We start from the raw sequence: 22,332 nt of genomic DNA on the forward strand, positions 1-22,332 counted from the left end.
AGAGAAACTGGGAACATTATGCTTGTTGTCAGAGCTTATGGAAAAATCATTGTTGCTCTATGGTTTGCTATGAATTGAAGGTCTGTGTCCCTTAAAGTTCACATATTGGAATCTAAACACCCATATGTTGGTATTAAGAGGTTGGGCCTTTGGGAGGTGAATAGACCACAAATGTAGAGCCCTCATGAATGGGATTAAATGAGGCCCAAGGGAACTCATCAGCCACTTCCATCATATAAGAACATGGCATAAATATACCATCTATGAGGAAGGGGGCCCTCATCACACACCAAATATGCAGGTCCTCGATCCTGGACTTGCCAGTCTGCAGACTGTGACAAAGAAATGAGAAATGTTATTTATGAGCCATTCAATCATAAGTAGCTTTGTTATAGTCTCAAAAGCTAAGACATGGAGAGAAGGCTCTGTGCTTCAGAATTTGTTGAAATCTCTTGATTGCTGAGGCTTTCTATGTGTGTTTTGTATATATGATTTTTTCCCTCTTAATCCATTGTATGTGCTTATTTTATTTATTTTTTATTTTTTTTAAAGAGAGAGAGAGAGAGAGAATTTTTTTTAAATATTTATTTTAGTTTTTTTTTAGTTTTCGGCGGACACAACATCTTTGTTTGTATGTGGTGCTGAGGATCGAACCTGGGCTGCACGCATGCTAGGCGAGCGTACTACCACTTGAGCCACATCCCCAGCCCCTATGTGCTTATTTTAAGTAAGGCTTGTGGAGAAGAGAATGTAGGTAGATTATCTGCCATCTTGAATTAGAAGCCTCATGTAATTTTTTAAAAGAAAAATCTCATCATAGTAATCTCTTAAAACAGGCTACTAATTGTTGCCCATTTTTCATAAAACAATGACCAGAATAATAGCCTTGGTCTCCAAGGCTGTGAATAGCTTTCTCTCCGATAAAATTTCAGGCTCATCTTGAATCATGCTCCATCTTGCTTTCTGTACTCTTTTTTCCCCTCTTCCTTCAGTGCATTGATATTCCTCTTGGGTAAGAGATTTGTACACATCACGTATTGTTTCCATGTGAAAAGTCTTTCCCCTCAAACCCTGATCCACAATTTCAACCCCATAATAAATAAATCACCCTCTTATATAGGTTGCTGTCAGCATCAGATATCTCTGGTATTGATGTGACTTTTACTTTAGTGTTTGTGCTCATTTGATTGTAAGTGTTGTAAAAGAACACTGAGGTGTGATTTGTGCCTTTGCATTCCCCTGTCTCTACTGGATGGATGTCCTCTATCCTTTACCATGATCTCTCATTAACTGCAGGACATGAGTGAGTCTTATTCCAATCCAATAAAGTAAGCCTAACATAATACCCTAAAGTTATGAGGATAAAATCAATCAATGTATGAAAACATATTTAAACCATAAAGTCACGTACAAACACAAAGCATTATAAGGCGTAAACAGAGCATCCTTACACTGAAAACCACACGAATCACACTTACTACTAGATCTGCTCAGGTGAATTGGAGACTCAGCTGAGGTGAACATCCCTCAATGGGCTCAACTCAGATCTTCAGAGACCCTTCCACACAGGCTGAGCTAGAATATCCAGGGCTCCTTCTTATTACCCTTCTCTCATCCTCTGTGCATCTATCCATCCATTAGTCTGTGTGTGAAGACTCTAGGGCCCTCAGCTCCATGGCCAAGTATCAGGGAAGAAGGAAATGCTGTCTATTTGGGCCTTCTGGAACCTGGAAATGGAAGGCCACTGGGCTCCAGGGTGTTCTGGAGACCTCCTGGTCCCATTGCTTCTTCCTGTGTAATTCCTGGGTCCTCGTTCTCATTAACGTCTGCATTAACGTCTCTCAGTTCTCTGCACAGCTGTGTGTCCCTCACATCTGTGTGTCCCTCACATCTGTGTGTCCCTCACTTCATTTTCCATTAGAAAGTGTCTTTGTTCCTCTGTTTATCACATCAAGGCTCTTTTACCCCCAATCTTACATCAAAATCTCAAAGAGCAGGATAGCAAAGCCCTCATGGTAACCAAGTGAAGTGGGGGAGCAGGCACTATTCTCAGGGACCTCCTGACTGCTGGACAGTGTCCCACCTGGCCTTCTCCCCTGGCTCCCAGTAGGCAGCGCTCAACCCAACTTCCTCTTCTCATGGGACCCTTAGCCTCCTTTCTGAGGATGGGGATGCACCTGAACTCAGTTTCCACTAGACCCCCAAGGGTCCTCCCTGCTGGGCATCTGGCCTTCCCAAACAGCTGCTACAGACAGCTGGCATCCAAACTCACCCTGCCTAGTGCCCCAGGAGCCCAATTATTCCCCAGCCTACAAGATGGCACTCATGCTTGCCCTATAAAAAATGGAACAGCTTGTGGAGGCTGGGGAACAGGCATCCCTGGAATCCACAGCCACGCTGCCTGCCTGCCTCAGTGTCTTCATCCAGGATGCCTTCCCACAGGGCCAGGGGCACTCAGGGCTTAAATGTCCTGGGTGGGTATGGTCAGTCAGTTGAGTAGTGTCCCCCAAACATTCATGGTCACTTGCCACTTCAGATTATGACCTTATTTGAAAATAGAGTCTTTACAGATTTAATTAAGTAAGGATCTGGAGATGAAATCACCCTGCATTTAGGGGAAGCCCTGAATCTAGTGACTAGTGTCCTTATGAAAGAAAAGAGAAGGAGAGGCACACACAGACTCAGGCAGAAGAAGCCATGGAAAAGGGAAGCAGACTTGGGGTGATGTGGCTGCAAGCCCAGGTGTGTGGGGGCTTGCTGGGAGACCAGAGACTCAGATCGTAGGACACGCCTCGCTCGCACCCCAGAAGGGACTCCTGCTGCTACAACGTAGTTTTGAATTCAATTCCTGCTGTTCTAAGCTACCAAGTATATGGCAATTTGCTCTGCCAGACCCAGGAAATGAATTCAGTTGGGTTCCCTGGAAACAGAACCCAAGGAGTGGGTTCTTTGTTCAAGTGATTGACTGAAGCACTGGTCAGAGGAGGCCAGTGCAGGGGACTGCTTTGGTCAGGGACAAATCCTCAGTTGGGGAGTGGCCTCAAGCTGACCCCAAGAAAGACCTTGGGAGCAGGGGGTTCCCTGCAGAATTTGTCCCAGCTCATAGCAAGGGGCCATCCTGCTGTTGATGCAGGCTGCCAAGGTGGATTGTGGGTGGCCTCCTGTGTGAGCTGGTTCTCATTTGGTGGAAGATAATGCTCAGTGGTGGGGTGCAGCTGAGAGCCCTCAGCCTCTAACATGGCAGCTAGGGAAAGGCGCCCCCACTCGGTAACAGAATTCATCCCAGGCCACCACTGCGTCCTCTCTGCTGGTGACCATGTCTTCATTCAGGTCCCAGGAGGCTTCGGGACTCCTTACGGGACCTGATGAATATGAAGTGGCAACCGCAGGAGGGTGCACTTTGCCTGAGCGAAACCCCCAAATACAGCATGTTGTTGTAGGATCAAGGGAAGAGCAGGGATCTGACCATAGATGCCCACTGAGCCGAGAGGTAGACATGGAGGGGCTCCTGCTGAGGGGCGCAGGCAGTTCAGGAACTTGGGTGAGCACCACACAGCCATGAATGGGGTGCAGAGTTGAAATGCCTGCCGGAGAGGAACGCCGCGGCAGCGTTACTAGCAAAACATTTAGGGACAAACTAGGAATTTAATTCATGTTGACACAACTGAATATTTTATCAATCTTTATTGTGAAGTTCTGTGTCAGCTCCCATATCTTATTTTGAAGTTATCGGCCTGTGCGGCAAAGGGGATATTTTCCATGGCCTCTTTCCTCTTAACCAAACAATTTTATGAAATTATAAAAGATATTCACATAAAGATCACATCATAAATTCCTGTCTCCTCTCTTCCCCTCTCCACTGTGCACAACACATGCATTTCCCTGGAAGGAAAACATGCGTGACAAATTAAATTAACTGGCTACTTTAGGTTGTGTTCCCAGTGTACCTACTTGGCATGCCTTTCCAAATCAAAAACAGGTTTCCAGGCAGTAACAATAGCATCGCAAATCAAACAAATTGGTTTCTGAGTTTTACCTAAAGTAATTGAGATAAAAAATGCTTTGTGTCTTCCCAGTTTCTCAGCCTGAGCTTGGTTTACTTGGAAAAGAGGCTGAGGGGAGGAGAGAGCAAGAGCTGGCCAGTTCTGGCTTTTGTTAACCTGGCAGTGCTCTTGGAAGAAACAGGAGCGGAAAGTGACCCCATTCTACCAACCTGGTACAGACAGAGGGGTCATCCACAGTCCTGGGCCCCAGAATACCATGCGGCACATTTTCACTAAGTCCCACTTCCAAAACCCCATGCTTTGGAAGACATTGAGCAGGCAGACTTCTCTGTGACACGGCCTTCTCTCCTGGTCTTCAGTGCTCCTCCTTTGTCTGGTGCTTTCCTTGTGGGACATGCGGCCCTGAGCCTGCTCAGCGAAGACAGCTGGCACTCAAGCTCCGCAGTTCTGTGCTGCTGGTCGGGTGGCCTGAGTCTTCACCTCAAGCCCCACACCCCTCCAGCCTGCCCCAGGTCACTGTGTCTGATGTTGAGACTGCAGTGCCAGGCAGGCGCCCTCTGGTGTGGCCAGCCTGGGAGCCTGAGCTCCCTGCCAAGCCCATGCCTGCCCCAAGTTGCCGTGGGTGGACTGCCTTCCCATGGCTGCCTGCTTCCTTTGCAGACACGCTAAACCTTCTGAGATTCCAGCAGGAGACTTCCAGAGTCCTCACCTCTTCTTTCTTCTTTTTGGTAACTACTAAAAAGTATTCCTAACCAGGTTATGGGTAGGGGGTTTGAAGCTCCATCACGCTTCTTTATTTGGCTGCCTGTCTAACCTCCTCATGCCTCAGCCTCCCCATCTAGAAAATGGGTTAATAAAAGCATCTGCCTCTTGCTGGGTATTGTGAGAACAAAGTGATTTGGTGCACACAGAAGTTTTGGAATAGTGTATGGCTGGTTGTGGGCATTGGATGTTACCTGTTACCTTCTTAATATCCTTAGCTGTGCTAAAACAATCAAAGGTCGGCGGGTGCTGAATGAGCACGGCGATGACTTGGACAGCGTTGACTGATTTCACGGAGGAAGCTCAGGTGAGCCTCATTGTGGGGTGCATTTCGAGGGCAGCACAGGATGGTCCCAGATGTGTATGGAGTGGACTGAGTCTCCGTTTGCCAAATCTCTGGGCCTTAGGGTTGAAATACGAAAGCCAAATTTAAAATCAGTTCCTCACTTTTGGACGCTGTGATTCTAATCTTCCTGCAGAGGGGAATAAGTGTTGGAAGAGTTGGAGCACTGATTCTAAATTTGGTTTTTATGTTTCAATAAAAATGAGAAACTGAACAAAAATGGAAGGAAAGGAGTCTTTTTAAGAAATGTTAAAGGCGACTTCCTGTTTTGTCTGGGGAAGAATGAAGACAGGTTATGTCATGCCTTCCTCACACTTTGAGGAAGATGGTGGGTGTAATTTTGAGGATGTTCCTTGGGGAAGAGCTCAGTGTTACAGTGACACTCCTTAAAGACTGTCACACTGACTTGATTCAGGACCATGGAGATGGTTGAGGGACCAAGAAAGGAATGGAATTTTCTAGAAGGGGAGAGAGATCAGGCTCCACTTTGAGTACAAGAAGCACAGCAGGGGGTGCTGTGGCCACAGGGCAGTGTGGGGGGGGCAGTGCGTGGAGACACTGCCAGGAAACAGGGGCAGGAGGATCTGGATAGAGTGAGCTAATAAGATTCTTGCTGAAGGCAGACCTGGATGACCAGACATTCTCTGGGGATGCTGGAGGTCGAGAGACCTAGTTGGGTATCCAGAAAGATTGGAGATCTCCTGGGAATGGCGAGGCAAAGGGGCTGGACCCAGCACCTAGGGTGATTGGATATTAAGGGTGGCTACAGTGACTTAGCAGGATTCCTGTTATATTTGGATATTAACTGAGACATTACGCAAGAAGCCCCAAAGTCAAGGCCCACCCGAGAAGAGATTAGAGGAGCCCAAGAGAGTGTGGTTAGTGAGAAGCCCTGCCATTATTTATGCACAGTAAGAAACTGACTCCAGGTGGTTGTGGAGAGGATGTTCTTGGGGAGGCACGGCTTGCATTTGGGACACTGTAGGACTCTCCTGGTGATGGCCTTAAGATGCTGGCCATACTTAACTGGGTGCACCAGAAAGCCAAGAACTCCCACCCTTCTGTCCTGTGGACTTAAATACAGCACAGCAGGCCAGTTGAGTTGCTGAGGTCACCCGTGAGCCTCCTTCGACTCTCCATTACAAGAGGAAAATGGAGGCTGAGCATCTCTTGTGCTTCATCCTGTCTTCTAGAACACTTAGCTCAGGAGATTCAAACTATTAAGACTTTATGGGAAAAAAGTCATTTATAACAGCAATTGAACTCGCCCCGGGGGGATCCTCACTGATCATGGCCATCTAGAGCCTCGGAGGAGAGAACAGTGGCAGGCAGGAGCCCAGGTCAACCTCCAGGGTCAAGGCTGCAGTGGGTTAATTTGAAGAGACATTCCCTAACCACATTCTAGAGGTGGCTCTGATTTTTTGGTCCCCAACAGCCTCTGCCCTGACATCACAGGAGGTCTTTAGCCACTGCATCCCATACCAGACCCTTCTATAGCCTCCCTCTGGGCCTGACTCCTTGATACAAGAGGAGAGGTTCCCTCTCTTCCTCCCTGTGCCCCTCTGTGCCCTAAGGCCAGCCACAGCGCACTGCCGAGCTTCTGCTCCAGCCACTGCTGGCCCTTCTCTACTTTCCCTAGATCAATCACCAGCAACCTGAGGAGCTGCTTTTAATGTTCAGCACTTCCAGATCAGGAGACTCAAGTGCCTGGGTGCTTCCCACAGCAGAGGGGCCGTGCTGGGTGCTCGCTGGCCCTCAGAAACTCCTGGAAGTGGAACCTGTGCTTGGTAAGAGTAGACTAGGTCTGGGCTCATTCATTACCCCCAAGAGAGTGGCCGGCACGTCTCATCTCGCAAGTTCTCCCATGCAGGTATCTTTGCGTGGGAATGTGAAGGTTCCCATTCACCAAAGACAAAGTATAACCACAGGAAGCTTAGGTGAGACGACGGGCGTGAAATCACTTAGAAACTTGCACAGAAATGCGGGCAAATAGCTGTTCTTAGAATGATCATACTGAAATCTCTCAAGTGGGTGTCATCGTAAAATAGTGGGGCAGATGGGTGGGCGAGTCACGCAGTTGCTCAGAGCCATGGGGGTCCAATCTGGGGTGCACAGTGGGCCCGGGGCAACCTTGTTTCCTTTAGTGAATCTACAGCCTATGCTATGATGATTTCCAGAAATACATGTTTTTTCATTGCTTGCTTCTATTTGTCAATATCAAAATGTTTTAGAAGTATACAATTTTCTACTTAATCACACTTTTTATTATTCTTGAGATTTTGGGCCCTGTCCCCAAACCTCTTCACACATGTGAAAAATAAAAATGCTATATAGCCTTTAGTGATCATACAACTGTACACACACACACATACACACACACACACACACACACACACACACTGACAAGCCTTGTACCAAGGACCATAATTGGCAAAACTGGCCATGTCAAATCACTGTGGGTTATGCCTCTCAAAGATCCTGAATGTCACGGGAGACACCATCCGCGGGACTGGCAGTTCATCCTGTCAATTAGCTGTGATGCCCAGGACCAGAGATTAGCAAGGCTGCAGTTAATGGCAAGGGGTCTCTTCCATCTGCCATGCGGTTGGGGCTGGTCTGGGATGCATCAGTGCGGGGGCTTCTGCTCAGGTACCAGCAAGGCTGGTGCTGTAACATTCCTTCCCAAACCCACATCCAGCGTGCACGCTCTGCCTTCTGCCTCCCACTCTGGCTGCAGAAGCTTACATATCTATGTCCCTGCAGAGGTCAGCTTCTCAGGCTGAGGAAGAGAGAGACCCGGGCAGGGGGGAGGAGCGCCGCTGTCCGTCAGTGCGGCAGCTGGCTTGTCCACACCTGCGTTATGTTCAGCCGTGCGTTTTGCCCAGGGGTCTGCACCACAGTGACGGCCAGCATCACTCTGTGCCCCAGTTCTGCCCCATCCTGTTCTTGTGACCCGTTCCATCCTCCTAACTTCAGGCCGAGGAGCTGCTCGCGTGTGACGCATGACGAGATGACGACGGAGGTTACCTACTTGTGCAGGTAGAGAGAGGAAAGTTATTTGAAGGTTTTCATTTCTCTGCACGCCCCCTCCCCCAGTGCTGCCGGCAGGTTCTAGTTGACAGTGAAGCATCTCTGAGCCCCTCCTTCCCCTTCCCCTCGGCTGTGCTCGGGAGACCCGTGCACCTCCCTGTTCCCACTAGAGCACCTTCCTTTTACAACAAAGAGCCACGAAACAGGGAGGGATTTTTGCTGTGGCTGTTTTGTTATTTCTGAACATCACTGATGGCAATAGAAACTGGCCATTGTCACTCCAGAGAGGTTTTTAGAGACCGTGTTTTGATGCTCCGCCTACCGGCAATCAATGTCCTGCAGTAAAAATCACATGGGAAAATAATTTTAAATGACCTACTTCATAAATGACATCATGCTCAGTGTAACATTCAGAATTGTCAGAGAGCCTCCCAACAGTACAGTTTATTAGGTGTCACCTTCTGTTGGGTTTTAAAAGGTCACAAATCAGTGAATCTGTGACCTGCATGCATTTAGTTCTTTGACATACGTAAGTTATGTGCAAAAGCAAGTGAAATCAAGCAGCTGTATTTTATATTTTTGTCTATGGGGGCAGCGGGGAGATTTCAACTTACTTTGCAATTTGGTCCTAGCAGTTCATTATTTTTAATGAGCAGTCTTCCTATCAGTGGAACTTTCCCACTATAGATTTAATTAGGCTTTCTTCCCCCGCCCCATTTTGCTAGTTGACAGAGCTGGGAGGAGGGAAACGGCGGCAATTTGAAACCTTGTTAGAAATTTATGAAGTGCTAAAATGTTTTATTCCCAGAGGCCGGCTTGCCAGCTGTCACTGTGCGCACCCGCTGCTGCCTCTGCATTGCCTTGGCAGCCGGGTGGGGTAAACGATGCTCTGGATAATTAGCAGGGGAGAGGCCAGTTCATCAGTCCCCCTGCAGTTGACCGGCCGGCCGGTGTGTAAGATGAGAAATGAGGCGGATCTGGAGGTGGAAGAGGAGATGGAAGCCATCGCTGTCCGTAATGAGGGGCACAGCGGTCCTGCCAGGTCAGCTTGGGCGTGGAAATTAAAACAAACACACACCTACTTTATGGGTGGCCTCCAGCGGATAATTGGCCTGTTTCTAGGCGAATGTCCCTGAACTAATTCGTTTTGGAGCAAATGCCTTTTCACAAATCTGACAAGGTGTCAAGGCTGGGGTCATCAGGGAGCCTGTCCCACCTGCTCACGTCCTTCCCATGGCTTCTCCCAAGCCTCAGATTTCTCCTAAGGAGGACAAATGGGGTTGTTGTTGCTGCTGCTGTTGTTGTTTTGGTTTGGCTTAATTTTTAACGTTTTTTGGAGGAGGGTAGCCGTAGGGCGCGAGTGTCCTCAGTCCTCCAAGAAGCTTACTCCTCTTGAGCTGGGGTGTCCTGAATGGAAATAGGAACAGGCCCCTCGGGATGTGAAGTGCTGGGTCCCAGGCCGCAAGAGGAGCAGCTTGGCCCTGGGACCCCTGAAGAGACTGGCCTGGCCCCTCATCACCACCCAAGCAAGCAGCTGGCTGCCGGCCGTGGGCTGGCTCATACACACAGCGGTGGAGAAGGACGTGCCACTAAAGCCAGGTGCTCGGTTCTGCGCCAGTCTGCTGCACCCAGTGTGCTCTCCCTTCCCTCCCAGCCCCTTCCCCTGTGCCCACGAGAATGTCTGTACTGACGTCCCAGGCCAGCAGGACACAGTGACCCAGCTTGGGGGACTCGAAGTGAAACAGAGTTTTGGGGCCACAGTTCTGGGAGCCAAAAGTCTAAAAGTAAAACATGAGGGTGTCAGCAAGTCAGTTCCTCTAAGGCCTCGGGGAAGGATGGTCCCATGTCTGTAGCTTCTGGTGGCCATTAGCAACCTTGGTGTCCTGGGCTGTGGCTGCACCTCCCAGCCCCGGCCTCAGTCCTTTCCCTGGGTGCCTATGTCTGCACCTTTGGATCTTTGTCCAGATTCTCCTCTTCTTATGAGGGCCCAGTCACTGAATAAGGCTCGGCATGATGAAGCGTGACCTGATCGTTATGTCTACAACAGCCTGATTTTTTACTGTGGTCACTTTCCCAGGAACTGGGGATTAGGATTCAAACCTCTCTTTTCAAGGGACACAGTTCTGCCCGTGGTAGTCGGGAAGCAGTGGCCAGGCTGTGTGGGGGAGCAGAGTCAGGGGAGGGGGGCGGAGGGGACAAGGCTACAAAGCTGGGGCTGATTCATAGCAGGTCTCCAGTGCCAGGCCAAGGCCAGATGGTGGGGTCACAGCAGAGCTCCCAAGAGCTGTGTCAGATATTTATTATTATGGAACAAACCATACCAAATCTTCAGGCCTAACACAGCAGACATTTGTGATTTCCCATGATTCGGTGGGTTAGCCAGTCAGTTCTTCTGGATGGCCAGGCTACGTGGGGAGGTTGGACCCTTGTGTCTTGGCTTCACTTGGGACAACTGGGCCTTGACGTGTGTCCTTTCCCTCCAGTGTGCTCCCCTGGCTGGTCCACATGTCTGGCCCACAGTCCAGTAAGCCCAACACACCAGCACTCCACACTCTGTGTATGCCAGTGTCCCATTGGTCAAAGCAAGTCACAAACCTATCTTTGAGGAAAGGGGAAATTGATTCAGTACTGCGTGGAGTGGGTTGTCGCCATCTATCCTAGCTTGCGACCTATGCTGGGTTTACGAATCTGACTATTCCAATAACTTAAGAAAAGGGTGAAGAAAGCACACAAACACACAAAAGTACCTTTTCAAAATCCAGGATGGCTCTCTGACCTTAGGGGTCCGTGGAAAGAGACAGCCGCTGGAATTCTTTATTCTTATATAGGGGACACATAGGGGAGGGTCCATGGAGCATTCTATCCCCCAAAGAGCAAAAGGATAGGATTACAAAGGAACAGGTGAGTGTAACACAACCCCCCAGGTGACACCTACTCCTGGAGCCACACCTCATTATCCCAGCGGAGGTAAAGCCCAAGTTACTGCGGGGTGCAATAATCGTTCAGTACCTCTTGCTCAGGACTTAAGATCATGTATTTCCAGAGCGTCTCCTGAGAGTGGGTGAGGGGCAAAGTCACTTGCAAAGAGCTTGCATGAAGCGGAGAATTTATAGCAGCTTATCGCAATTTGTTGCAAATACTCTACCATAGAAGTTGTGTGGCATTGTCTCCTCTGTATGTGAGTGTAAAACATCTACACCACGTTACCACTTGATTGGCAGTGTTCCCGCCAGTCTGAGCTGTGGAATATCCTAGAGATAAATTGCACAGGCTTGGGTTGTCCCCTGGGTCGTAATTCTAGCTCTGACACACACAAACTGTATGATCATTAGCCAATCTTTCTGTGTTTCAGATTCCTTTTTTCTGAAATGAGAATCCTGGTACCTTCTTCCTAGGGCTATGAGTAGTCAGATTAAACCAGTTAAAATATGAAGTATTTAGCACAGTGACTTGCGCAGAGAAATGACTAAATAAATGTCATCTTTTAATTAATATCTCATTTTGCTCTTCAATGCCCATGCCAGCCAAGGTGCCTTCTGGAGGGGGCAGAGTCCCGCAGGAACTCTGGGCTCCCGCAGCCTCCTCCCGAGGCCCGGGCGGGGAGCTATCCCCGTTGCTTTCCCCACTGTGGCTTTGGTCCCTCAGGGTGGAGCTCTTCCTCTTCCTTAGCCTCCCCCACGACCTGGGCAGTTTCACCTCACACTGCTCCAGCCCAGAGCTCAGATCCTGCCCCAGAGCCTGTGAGGCTGAGCCTCGGCCTGCGCCCACCCATCTCTGCACTTCCTGGGCACCAGCATCTTCCTTCCTCTGCCTCACTGGGGAGCTGTCCTTGCTCACGTCCGTGGCCTTCACACCCTGTCCTGGGGCAAGACTTCCGTCTCAGATCTCTTAATTTTGCTGGCCCTTGGTAAAGAAGAATTTAGGAATTTAGATGCTTTCCCCGCTTCATCAGCTTGTGAGATGAACCCTTAGGACTCGGGGAGCACATCAGACGCTCAGAACGGAGCCGTGGCCTTTCTGGGCTGTTTCCTCGGGAGCAGGGGCTGCTGTGCACTTGATGTAGGAGGACCCACAGGGAGAAGCGTGGCTTCATGGCAGGTGCCTGTGGATCGTCTACATCCTGCCCACCTGCGGGCAGCTGGGTGGGCTCTCGCCTGCAGCAGCACAGCCTTACCTGAGGACTCCTGGGCAGATGCAAGTGCCCGGCATTGGCCTCCAAGGGCAGCCCTCACCGGTGACCACTGGAGTTAGTGCTGTGGACCCACACCAAGAGGCCCCCAGGCCGAGAACTTGGACAGGCTTCCGCGCCGGCTCCCAGTGTCCCCCAGAGACAGGTGTTGCTGTGGCCCACAGTGGTGGCTTCTGTGAGCATTTCCTTCTGTGACCGTCCTCCTTTTCCCACTTACCTGTGTCCCCCACCTCTGCTGGTTGAAGCCTCCTCCCAAGTAGATTTCCTTCCAATCCCTGCGGGTCTCAGGGCCACCTTCTGGGGAACCCAAAGGTAGACAGATTTGGAGTCAGGGCTGCTGCTCCTGTTGCTCTTGCAAGTGTTCCAGGGACATAGCTCGTAGTGGAGAGAGGTGGGCAGGAGGCTGCTGTGGTGGTCCCAGAGGGGCCCAGGAGTGGAACCAAGGAAGGGGTTGAACAGGTGGGGGGACATGGATGATGGCAGGTCGGGTCTGCAGAAGCCGCGGGCCGTGTGCAGTGCCTGGTGTGCAGACTGGGCCGACGTCAGTCCAGCCGCCTGAGGGTGAGCGTGGGAGCGGCTGGGCTGCTGCAAGAAGGACCTGGCCCTGCTCCTCTCCATTTCTGTCCTTGCCACATTCATGGAGCCACGCCCACGGCAACAGAAAGAAGCGTGGACCACCTGCCTGTCTGCTGCTGCCATTTGCCGATGAGAGTGTGCAGAGTGCGGGAGGGGAAGTGGTGAGCTCAAGGTCGTGACACTGGTGAGCTGCAGAGCGTGAGCCTGAACAGGACAGGGCCAGCTCTTGTCCGAGGGCCGTGAGGCTCGTGTCTGGGTTCATCTGAAGCTTCCTCTGCCTTTTACTGGCTTCTCCTGGTTGTCCTTTTTATGCCTATTAGGTGTTGACCCCGTCAGGCTGATCTGTAGCACACTTTCCACAACGAGAAGGGAGTTAAATAGGACAGTGAAGGTGACCAGGGCCCATCATAAGGCTGTTGGATGCAATGACTACCATTGGTTTTAAAGCTACCTCAGGCTACTCTGGTAGAATGTGCAGCTAGCTATCCAGTTAGTTTGTAAATGGAGTGGTCTACTTCCTGACCAATGCAGGGGGTTGAAATTTCACTAGTATAGGTGGAAAGGTGGGTTATCTCTTTACCCTTTGTATACATGTCTTGCTTCATCTTTAAATAGCAGTTCACCCCCTCATCCCCAACAGAACACGTCTTCATTTATATTTTGATTTCCTAAATTGATTGGTGTGTTGTTTAGTTCCATGATCTTCATTAGATCATTTTGGTCCTTTCTGCAGCTTTAAGGATTTCTGTTTAGTGTGACCACATTAGACCAGGTGTGGACAACCAGATTTCCCATGGAATGAGAAATCTGGAGGTAACAGTCAAGGAATAGACTCTTCATGTCTAACCGGACAAGTCCTTGTGGATTCTCTCCCCAAATATATGTTAAATAAACAAGATGCCATGTTCATCAGGCACCTCCCTTTCAGCTGGGCACGGGCAAGATGGTGCCTGCTCGGAGGCAGAGGCTCTCAGCCTGTTTCTCTCAGCTTTGCTTCACAACAGAGGCCCAAGGGCTGATCCTGTAGGTCCTGGTACTGGCTATCTGACACGCCGTTAGAGACTTGGGACTACGTCATCTTCGGTTCTTTGACGCCTACTACTTAATTGACGTATTCAACGAATATTGGAAGATCATCTGTGTGACGGTGGTGGTTCCACCCATGAGCGGAGCTGGCGTTCCTCCTCACCTCATCCCTCCCTGGCCTCCTTCCTTTATTGTTTTCCCCGCTTGGGCCTTACCCACCTTTGGATTTCCACTTCTCACCCAGTTTGATAACAGCAGTTTAAAAATCGCGGTGTGTTTTCTCCCATGCCTCAAATCTTCTTGGTCCTCTTGCCGACTTGTCCACCGTCCATGGAGCCGCATGCTGTGTTCCTAAGGAGCAGCATCTGGGCAGCCTCTGCCTGTGGCTGCAGTTTTCAGCTGCAGGAAGGGGGCTCCCCCAAAGGGCAGGCCTCCCCTCCAGGGTGGAGAGGGCCTGTGCTCAGGCAGCAGGACTGCTGGGCTGGCTTCTGAGACCAGCAGCCTGGCTGCAGGAGGGATGTGCCCATTTCATTCCTGGCAGAATCCCAGGGAGCTGCTCTCCTTCCTGGGCACAGAGCTCATGCTGCTGCCTGTCACCGGGGGTGTAGGTAACAAACCCACACTGACTACTCTTCCTCCTTACTCAGCACAAGCTGCCGTCAGGGATGGGAAAAGAGACCCAGCCTGCACTGCTCCCACCGCGGCTCTTCTTGGAAGTCAGTCTATAGGGTGATGGCCGGGTGCCACCCAGGTGATCTGTGGAGCCCACTGACAGCATGGTTTGGTGCACAGTGAGTTGGTGGCACAGCACAGGAGCACTGGGCTGCAGGGAAGGAGACAGGCCATTTATCTCATCAGATATTTAATTCTAAACAGGTGCTGCAGCCTATCATGCTTGAATGTAATTTTTTTTTGTCTTTTCAAAATGGCAGATAGAAATGTGTCACACTAACAAAATGTAAGTGTGCATAGGACTCACCTAAGTTAAGAAATTTGAGTGTCCTTGAGAATTTCCTGGCTCCTGCCCAGCTCCTGCCCCACCCTGCCCCTACTCATGAAGCCCAGGCAGTCCATCCTCGGTTTCCTTCAGAGTCATGCCTCAGATGTCCACAGCCCTGAGCAATCCGTGCTAAGATGTGCGTGGCCTTGAACTCCACGTTGTTGGAATCATAGAGCAGAGTTCTGGGGCTAGCTTCTTCCTCCTTGACATTGTTGCTTTATCCACGACAACGTGTGTCGTCTGTCATCCAAATACTGTGCCCCTCGCTTGGGATCTCAGTGCTGGAGAGGCAGTGAACAAAGCCAGTGGGCAGGGAGGCTGTGAGCAAGGTGCACAGAGCAGCCACGGGAGCGAGATTGGCGCACGGGGCCTGCGGCAGCCAAGGAGAACAGCGGCAGGGAGGTGAGTTGTTTCAGAGAGGGAGCCCAGGGCGACTTGCTGAGGAGAGAACCTCTGAATGGAACCTGAAGAAGGTGAGGGGCAGGTGCTGGGGCTGCAGGGACGTGGAGGAGAGGAGCTCTCCTGGCAGGATAGCAGGGCAGGTGTCTGGGAAGAGGTGAAGCAGAGGGGACCCGTGCAGAAGCCACTGGGGGCTTTGGAGCAGTGTGGCATTGTCCAGATCAAGTTTAACAAGATTTCTCTGACTGCCTTGTTGACAGTAGACCTAGAGGTGGAGGGCGTGGGGTCAGGGCCAGGTGGGAGTCAGGCTGTCAGGCCAGCGAGAGCAAAGGGAAGCCAGGAAGCGTGGTCATCTGCTGGGAGCATCATAAGAGCCGAGTTTCTGATGAGCTGAATTTGAGGTGGCAGAAAGAGTGGCACTTCGAGGGCAGTGGCCTGAGCAATTAGGATGGCAGAGGAGCTCCTTGTTGAGTGGGAGAACAGAAAGGAGAGAGATGAGCATGCAGGGAGGGAATGGCAGAGGCTCGGAGGGTGTTCGGGTCCAGGTGCAAACTCAGCCACCAGGCACAGCTGTGAGGACACTCCTTGGGACTGAGTTCTGGGTGCTTTGACATTTAGAAATCAGGAAGGAGAAGCCAGAGATGGGCTTGGATGGAGTGGCAAAAGGCTTCCTGCCAATGCTGAGCTTGCAAGGTTGGCGCCACCTCTTTGTTTGTTTGTTTCTTTGTTTTGGTGCCAGGGATTGAATCTGGGGGAGGGGGCTTAACCACTGAGCCACATCCACAGCCCTTTTTATTTTATATTTTGAGACAGGGTCATGCTGAGTTGCTCAGGGCCTTGCTAAGTTGCTGAGGCTGACTTTGAACTTGTGATCCTCCTGCCTCAGCCTTCCGAGTCACTGGGAACACAGACATGAGCCACCAGGCCCAGGGTGACTCCATCTCTTACCAGCTCTGTGCCTCAGTGTCCTTAGCTATGAGGCTGCGAAGACGAATGTGGCTCCTCTAATGTGAAGAGTAGGGTTACCATCTGTGAAGTCCCCCTGGAACATTACCACATAGGAGCGAGCTGTGTTAGCTATTTTTTATTGCACTTGCTTTCAATCTACTGATCAGTAGATGAGATTATAGGGGATTTGACTTCCATATTGTCAAAGGGCAAAGGCAAATCTTAAGGACCTGTGGGAGGTCCTGAGACGGTCTGACCAGGTATGAACTTGGCTTCTGATTAATTCTCCTGTGTCACTAAGACATTTTCATTTTGAAACTTGTTTTTTTTCCTATCATCTTGCAGTTTTTAAAAAACATCAGTTGGGTTTTTCTCTTCCAGTATGATGAAATTCTCATTTGGGGCATATGGAATTCAACTTTTCTAGCAGATTAACCTCTTGAATTTGTCAGAGTGAGGAACAAGATCAGAAAAATATCATTTGTGGGGAAAATTCTCTTGTTTTCTGGAAACTTGTAAGGACATACTTGTTGCAACTCCCAAGTGGAATAAAAGGTGGTTACTGTGGGAAACATCTACTCAGATGTAACAAAATGATTGTCAGGAGTTGGTGATGCAGAGATGAATCTTTTGGGCAAGGTGAAACTGAACAGGGAGCTTCCCCTGCATGTCACCAGCTTAACTTCTGTGGGAATGCGTCGGTGGGTCACCGTGATGTTCACGTGTGCCCAGGCTGTGGCTTGCTAATTGACGTCAATACTGTCAGTTCCCTAGCCCTTCAAAAGTGGTTACTTCAGCCATTTGCGTTCAGGCCAAAAAATCACTAAATGATAATTTGCTATGCTCCAGTAAGAGTAGAATTTCATAACCCAATGCAAAAGCCTTCTTCAGTGACAGTCTTCATTTGTTTAGTGGAAAGTCTCTTCTAGAAATTGTGCTTTTCCGTTGACAGGCATCGACTGTAGCCTGGCGGGGGGCCGGGGGCCAGGGGCTGGGGGCAGGAGGACAGCACTTAGTTTTGTGATTTTATTCCCTCCTGCGTCAAGTGGAAGTGGTGACATTTTCATAACCATGGTGATGTCAGTGGTGACGGTGACGATGATGACGGTGACTGCAGTCACGGTGCTGAAGGTGACAGTGGCATCTTTCTCCATGGCTATTCGGAGCATGCAGCACAGAGCTCGGCCCATTGAAGGGGCTCACTGAAGCTCAGTTCCCTTATCTTCTCTCCCGAACCCCCATTCTGTTCTTCTGGGTTCCTTTCTGAGTAGCATATGTGTATCAGCTTTGTAATGCTTTTATAACAAATTATCATGAAGTTGGCGACTTAAAACAGCATACATGTTTTTTATGGAGCTGGAGGTCAGAGGTCCAAAGTCAGTTTCACTGGACCCAAATATGGGTGTCATCAGGGCCGTGTTCCCTCCAGAGGCTGCAGGAGAGTATCAGTTCTCTTGCCTGGTTCAGCTCCGGAGCTGCATTTCTTATATCCCCTGATTCCTGGCCCTTCCTCCATCTTCAAACAAATTCAGTGAAGTTACAGGATAAAAAAAAATGAACATACAAAAAATTGGTTGCATTTCTCTACACAATGAACTATCTGAGAAAGAAATCAGGAAAACAATCCCATTTACAATAGCACCAAAAACAATAAAATAAATTTAGGAAGACACTTAACGCATGGGAAAGAAAGACTTGCATACTGAAACTACAAAACTTTGAAAAGGTACATTTAAGAAGTACGAGCAAAAATAAGGGTATTCTGCATTCATGGACTGGAAGACAGTAGTGTTAAAATGTCCACACCATCCCAAGTAGTCTAGGTATCCAGAGTAACCCCTCTTGATATGGCTTGAATGTGTCCCTTTCAAAATTCAGATGCCAAAACTTGATGCCAATATCTGGTTCAAGCTCTCACCAAGAGGCTGCATGTCGTTCTCCACCATGTCATTCTCACTCCAGAGCAGCGGCTAGGAAATACCGCGTGGGACGTAGACAGCAGCCCTCACAGGACACTGAACCTGACCTTGCCTAGACCTTACGCTTCCTGGCGTCTCAAACTCTGAGAACAAAATTTCTGTTCTGTATAAACGGCCCAATCTGTGGTAGTTTGTTACAGCAGCACAAACTCACTGAGTCATCTGTGAAAATCCCAATGATGTTTTCCACCGACATAACAAAGACCATTCTAAGACTCACGTGGAACCACCAGGGAGCTGAGTAGCCACCTCGGTTTTGGGAGAGAAGAACAAAGTTGGAGGTCTCACACTTCCTGATTGCAAAATACATCACCAGGCCTCAGTGGTGAAAACAGCCCATCACGGTCCAGAGGCAAGCTGAACAGAGAGCTCAGAAAGAAACCCACACCCCCATGGTCAGCTGGTCTGTCCAAGGGCACCAGGAATGCACAATGGAGACAGGATAGTCTTTTTGACAGTGGCGTTGAGAAAACTGAATATCCACATGGAAAAATTACGGAAGTGGAGCCGTGTCTCTACCAAGCACAAAAGCCGCTCCTACTGCATTGAAGATGTGAACGCAGGACCTGAAGATCTGAGATCCCAGAAGAACCCAGGGGAGAGCCTCAGGACCTGGCTCTCGGCAGTCATTTCATGGATAAGATGCCAAAGGCCCACGTAAGGAAAGCCGAGCCGGACCAGCAGGGCTGTGCCAAGATGCAAGCCCCTCAGATGACGAGAGAGAAGGTGCACTCAGCCGAGCCTGTCCAGATGTGTCCCCCTTCAGGAGTAGCTCTGGTGGTCACCACTGAAACAACAGGACAGCAGCTCAGTGTCGGTTCCCCTGCTGTGACTTCTGCGAAGCCATCAGCAATGCCAGCAGAGGAAGCTGAAGCTGCTGGAAGTCCCGGGGTGTCGGGATTCTGTTGGGCTTCAGCTGTGCACGCAGCTGTGCAGAGATGTGCTGGCACCCACTGCAGTTGCACATGCCCAACTTGTGTGGTTGTAAATGGTTAGCCTTTTCTGCTGCCCACCGGTGACACACTCCAGAACTGGGGTGTATATCTGTCCTATGAGCATGCCTGGTGCAGAGTCAGTATTCTCATTACAACTGTTTGTAGAAGTATCCTAGGTGAATCTACAGGCTTACTAAAACCCTGGTAAGAATTTGGAAAACAGTTTGGAGACTCTTTAGAAAACTTCCAATGGAACCACCATGTGACCCAGCTCCTTGGTCTATACCCAAAGGTCTTAATATCAGCATATTACAGTAACACAGCCACATCAATGTTCATAGCAGCTCAATTCACAATAGCTAAACTGTGGAAGCAACCTAGATGCCCTTCAATAGATGAATGGATAAAGAAACTGTGGTGTGTATACACAAAGGAATATTAGTCAACCTTAAAAGAGAATAAAATTTGGCATTTGCAGGTAAATGGAGTTGGAGAATATCATGCTAAGCAAAGTAAGCCAATCCCCAAAATCCAAAGGCTGAATGTTCTCCCTGATAAGTGGATGCTGATCCATAATGGCAGTGTGGGGGGGGGGTTGTGGGAAGAATGGGGGAACTTTGGGCAAAGGGAGGGAGGGAAGGGGGCTATGGCGGCAGGAAAGATGGTGGAATGAGATGGACATTATTGCCCTAGATACATGTATGACTTCACATTTGGTGTGACGCTACATCACGCACAATCAGAAATGAAAAGTTGTGCTGCAATTATATATACAATAAATCAATCTGCATTCTGCTGTCATATGTACCTAATTAAAATAACTAAATTAATTAATAAAACCCCCCGTAAGTTCTGATTCCATTGGTCTGAGGTGGGAGACTGAGATATGCATTTCTGATGCTCTCCCAAGGAAGGCTGTGCTCAGCCTGCGTCATGTTTTGAGAAGGTCTGCTCTTTGGTGTGTGGTGGAGAAGCTGGGCCCCCTCAGAATGCAGAGGGGTCAAAGCATGGAATCCTTCTCGGGAGGTGAGTGTGTATGTGTTTATGTGGATAAAAAAACATCACTCACTCATTCTGTGCATCATAGGTATGTAGTATCATTCCATCTGCCTGACAAACTTCCAACTTTGGCATTTCTAATGTGAAGGTTTTTAGCTGACTAGCTAGAACACCAGGGAGTCCATCACATGTCTCAAGCCACATGGGTCTCCTCCATGCATCACGAGGCTAGTCTCCTGCTTCTGGAGGACCAGAGACCACTTCCAATTCTTTTCTAATCACGGCTCCTCCTCAGACTATAGGCAACTCTTCTGTAAAAGCATCCTTGGGACTGCTATTCTGCTCCTCCCCCACTACATTCTGTGTAAGGCTAACCGTCTTTGCCCATCTGTGTGGCACATAGCTTGGCCAAGATGCCTTGGGAGACTGCAAGGTGGCGACCCTAGACTGGAGGAATGATGCCTCATTGAGATCTGCTGCTAAGAATCATTCTAAACTTCGGATTGCTTTGACTGGGACCTTAACAAATTACAGAAGACATGTGCAGGGACAAGGCCTCTGTCATATTAACATAGAACCTGTGCACATTCTTCCTCCTGTATACTTAGAATCATCTCTAGATTACTTATAGTACCTAGCACTATGCAAGTGCTGTGTAAATCATTGTTGTACTGTATTGTTTAGAGAATAACAATGAGAAAAAAACACTGTACATCTTCAGTACAGACACATTTTTTTTCCCTCCATTTTTTAAAATCTGCAGTTGGTCAAATCCATGGATGTGGAGCCTGTAGACATGGAGGGCTGAATGTAGTCGCCCCCACTCACCCTCCCTGTCTTTCTGAGTCTCCTTCTCACCCCAGAGTCCTGCCATCTGGAAGTCGATGGTCCTTAGTCTGTCTTGCCTGAGTCCAACAACTTGACTCCATCCAGATGGATCCCAAACTTCCCTTCCATCTGCTCCATCCAAACCAAAATTGTGCCTTCTTAAAACACACAGCAGCACTCGACAAATGCAGAAAATTATATGATTAAAGCAATTTGCACTCAAATGTAAATGAGGCCTGATGCTCTGAAAGTCTTGAATTTTAAAGAGGAGCTTATTATTCCCAGTGGCACTAATGTGTGGGAAACACATGGAGGAGGGGCACCTGTGGTCAGCAAGTGCGCTGGATGGTTTCCAGACTTCCCCACGGGGCTGCCCTGAGTTTGGCCACAGGGACTGAGCACACAGCTTTAGGTCCTGGCCAAACTGCCCCTGTCCTCACCTCCCTTTGCCTGGCTTGCAAGGTGGCGCAGAGCTGCTGCAGGACGCGGAGCTTCCCATCTCAAGCTGGAAATGCACTTAACGTAGTGCTTGCTCCTCACAGGGGTCGCGTGTCCGCATCTGCAGAGCGCTGTGCCGGCCCCTTTCTACTAGTGGCTTCCTTGGCCCACACATGGGTGTGACTGTGCTCTTGGCTGAATGTTGGCAAGGAGCCGCCCACCTGCAGCACCCAGAGGCATCCTTTCATGAGAGGCGGAAGTGCTGAAATCATTTCTGAGAAGGAAAGGAGTGGAATAATCCAAGCCAACACTGCCTGCCAGAGACAGGTTATCATGGCTAGAGACAGAAATGCCACGAGCCCTGGTGACAGTGGGAGTTAAATAATGAGCCATGTCCCCAGGGTTCTGGGCTGCCCCGGAGGCTCTGGGCTGGATGTCTTAGTGTCTGTAGTCTCAGGGTCAGATTCAGCGGATCATCAGTGAGGTGAAGGTCTGCACACCTACGGACTGCCAGTGTCCCGCCTTTGAGGACCAGTGCCCTGGAACCAAGGACAGACACACAGGAGAGACATGCCTCCTGCTGAGGCCCAGACTGGCATCCCTTCAACTCCCTGTCCATCGGCAGGGCTGGTCACAGGCCCCTGGCAGTTCTGATTCCAGTAGTTCTATAATATTCCTTAGAGTTATTTTCTACTTATTTACTTAGTTTCTGATCTAAATCCCAATTTAATAATAACTTGGCTTTCTGATGAACATTGTATCTTAAACATTTTTATGGTAACTTGTAGTCTTTTAAAAACATTTTTATTCATAATAGTGTATGTATTAAAACTAATGTGATGATAAATCATTTTCTTATAAATTATTTTGATAATT

This window comes from Marmota flaviventris, chromosome 8 (genome assembly GCF_047511675.1).
Source record: "Marmota flaviventris isolate mMarFla1 chromosome 8, mMarFla1.hap1, whole genome shotgun sequence".
Taxonomy (NCBI): Eukaryota; Metazoa; Chordata; class Mammalia; order Rodentia; family Sciuridae; genus Marmota; species Marmota flaviventris.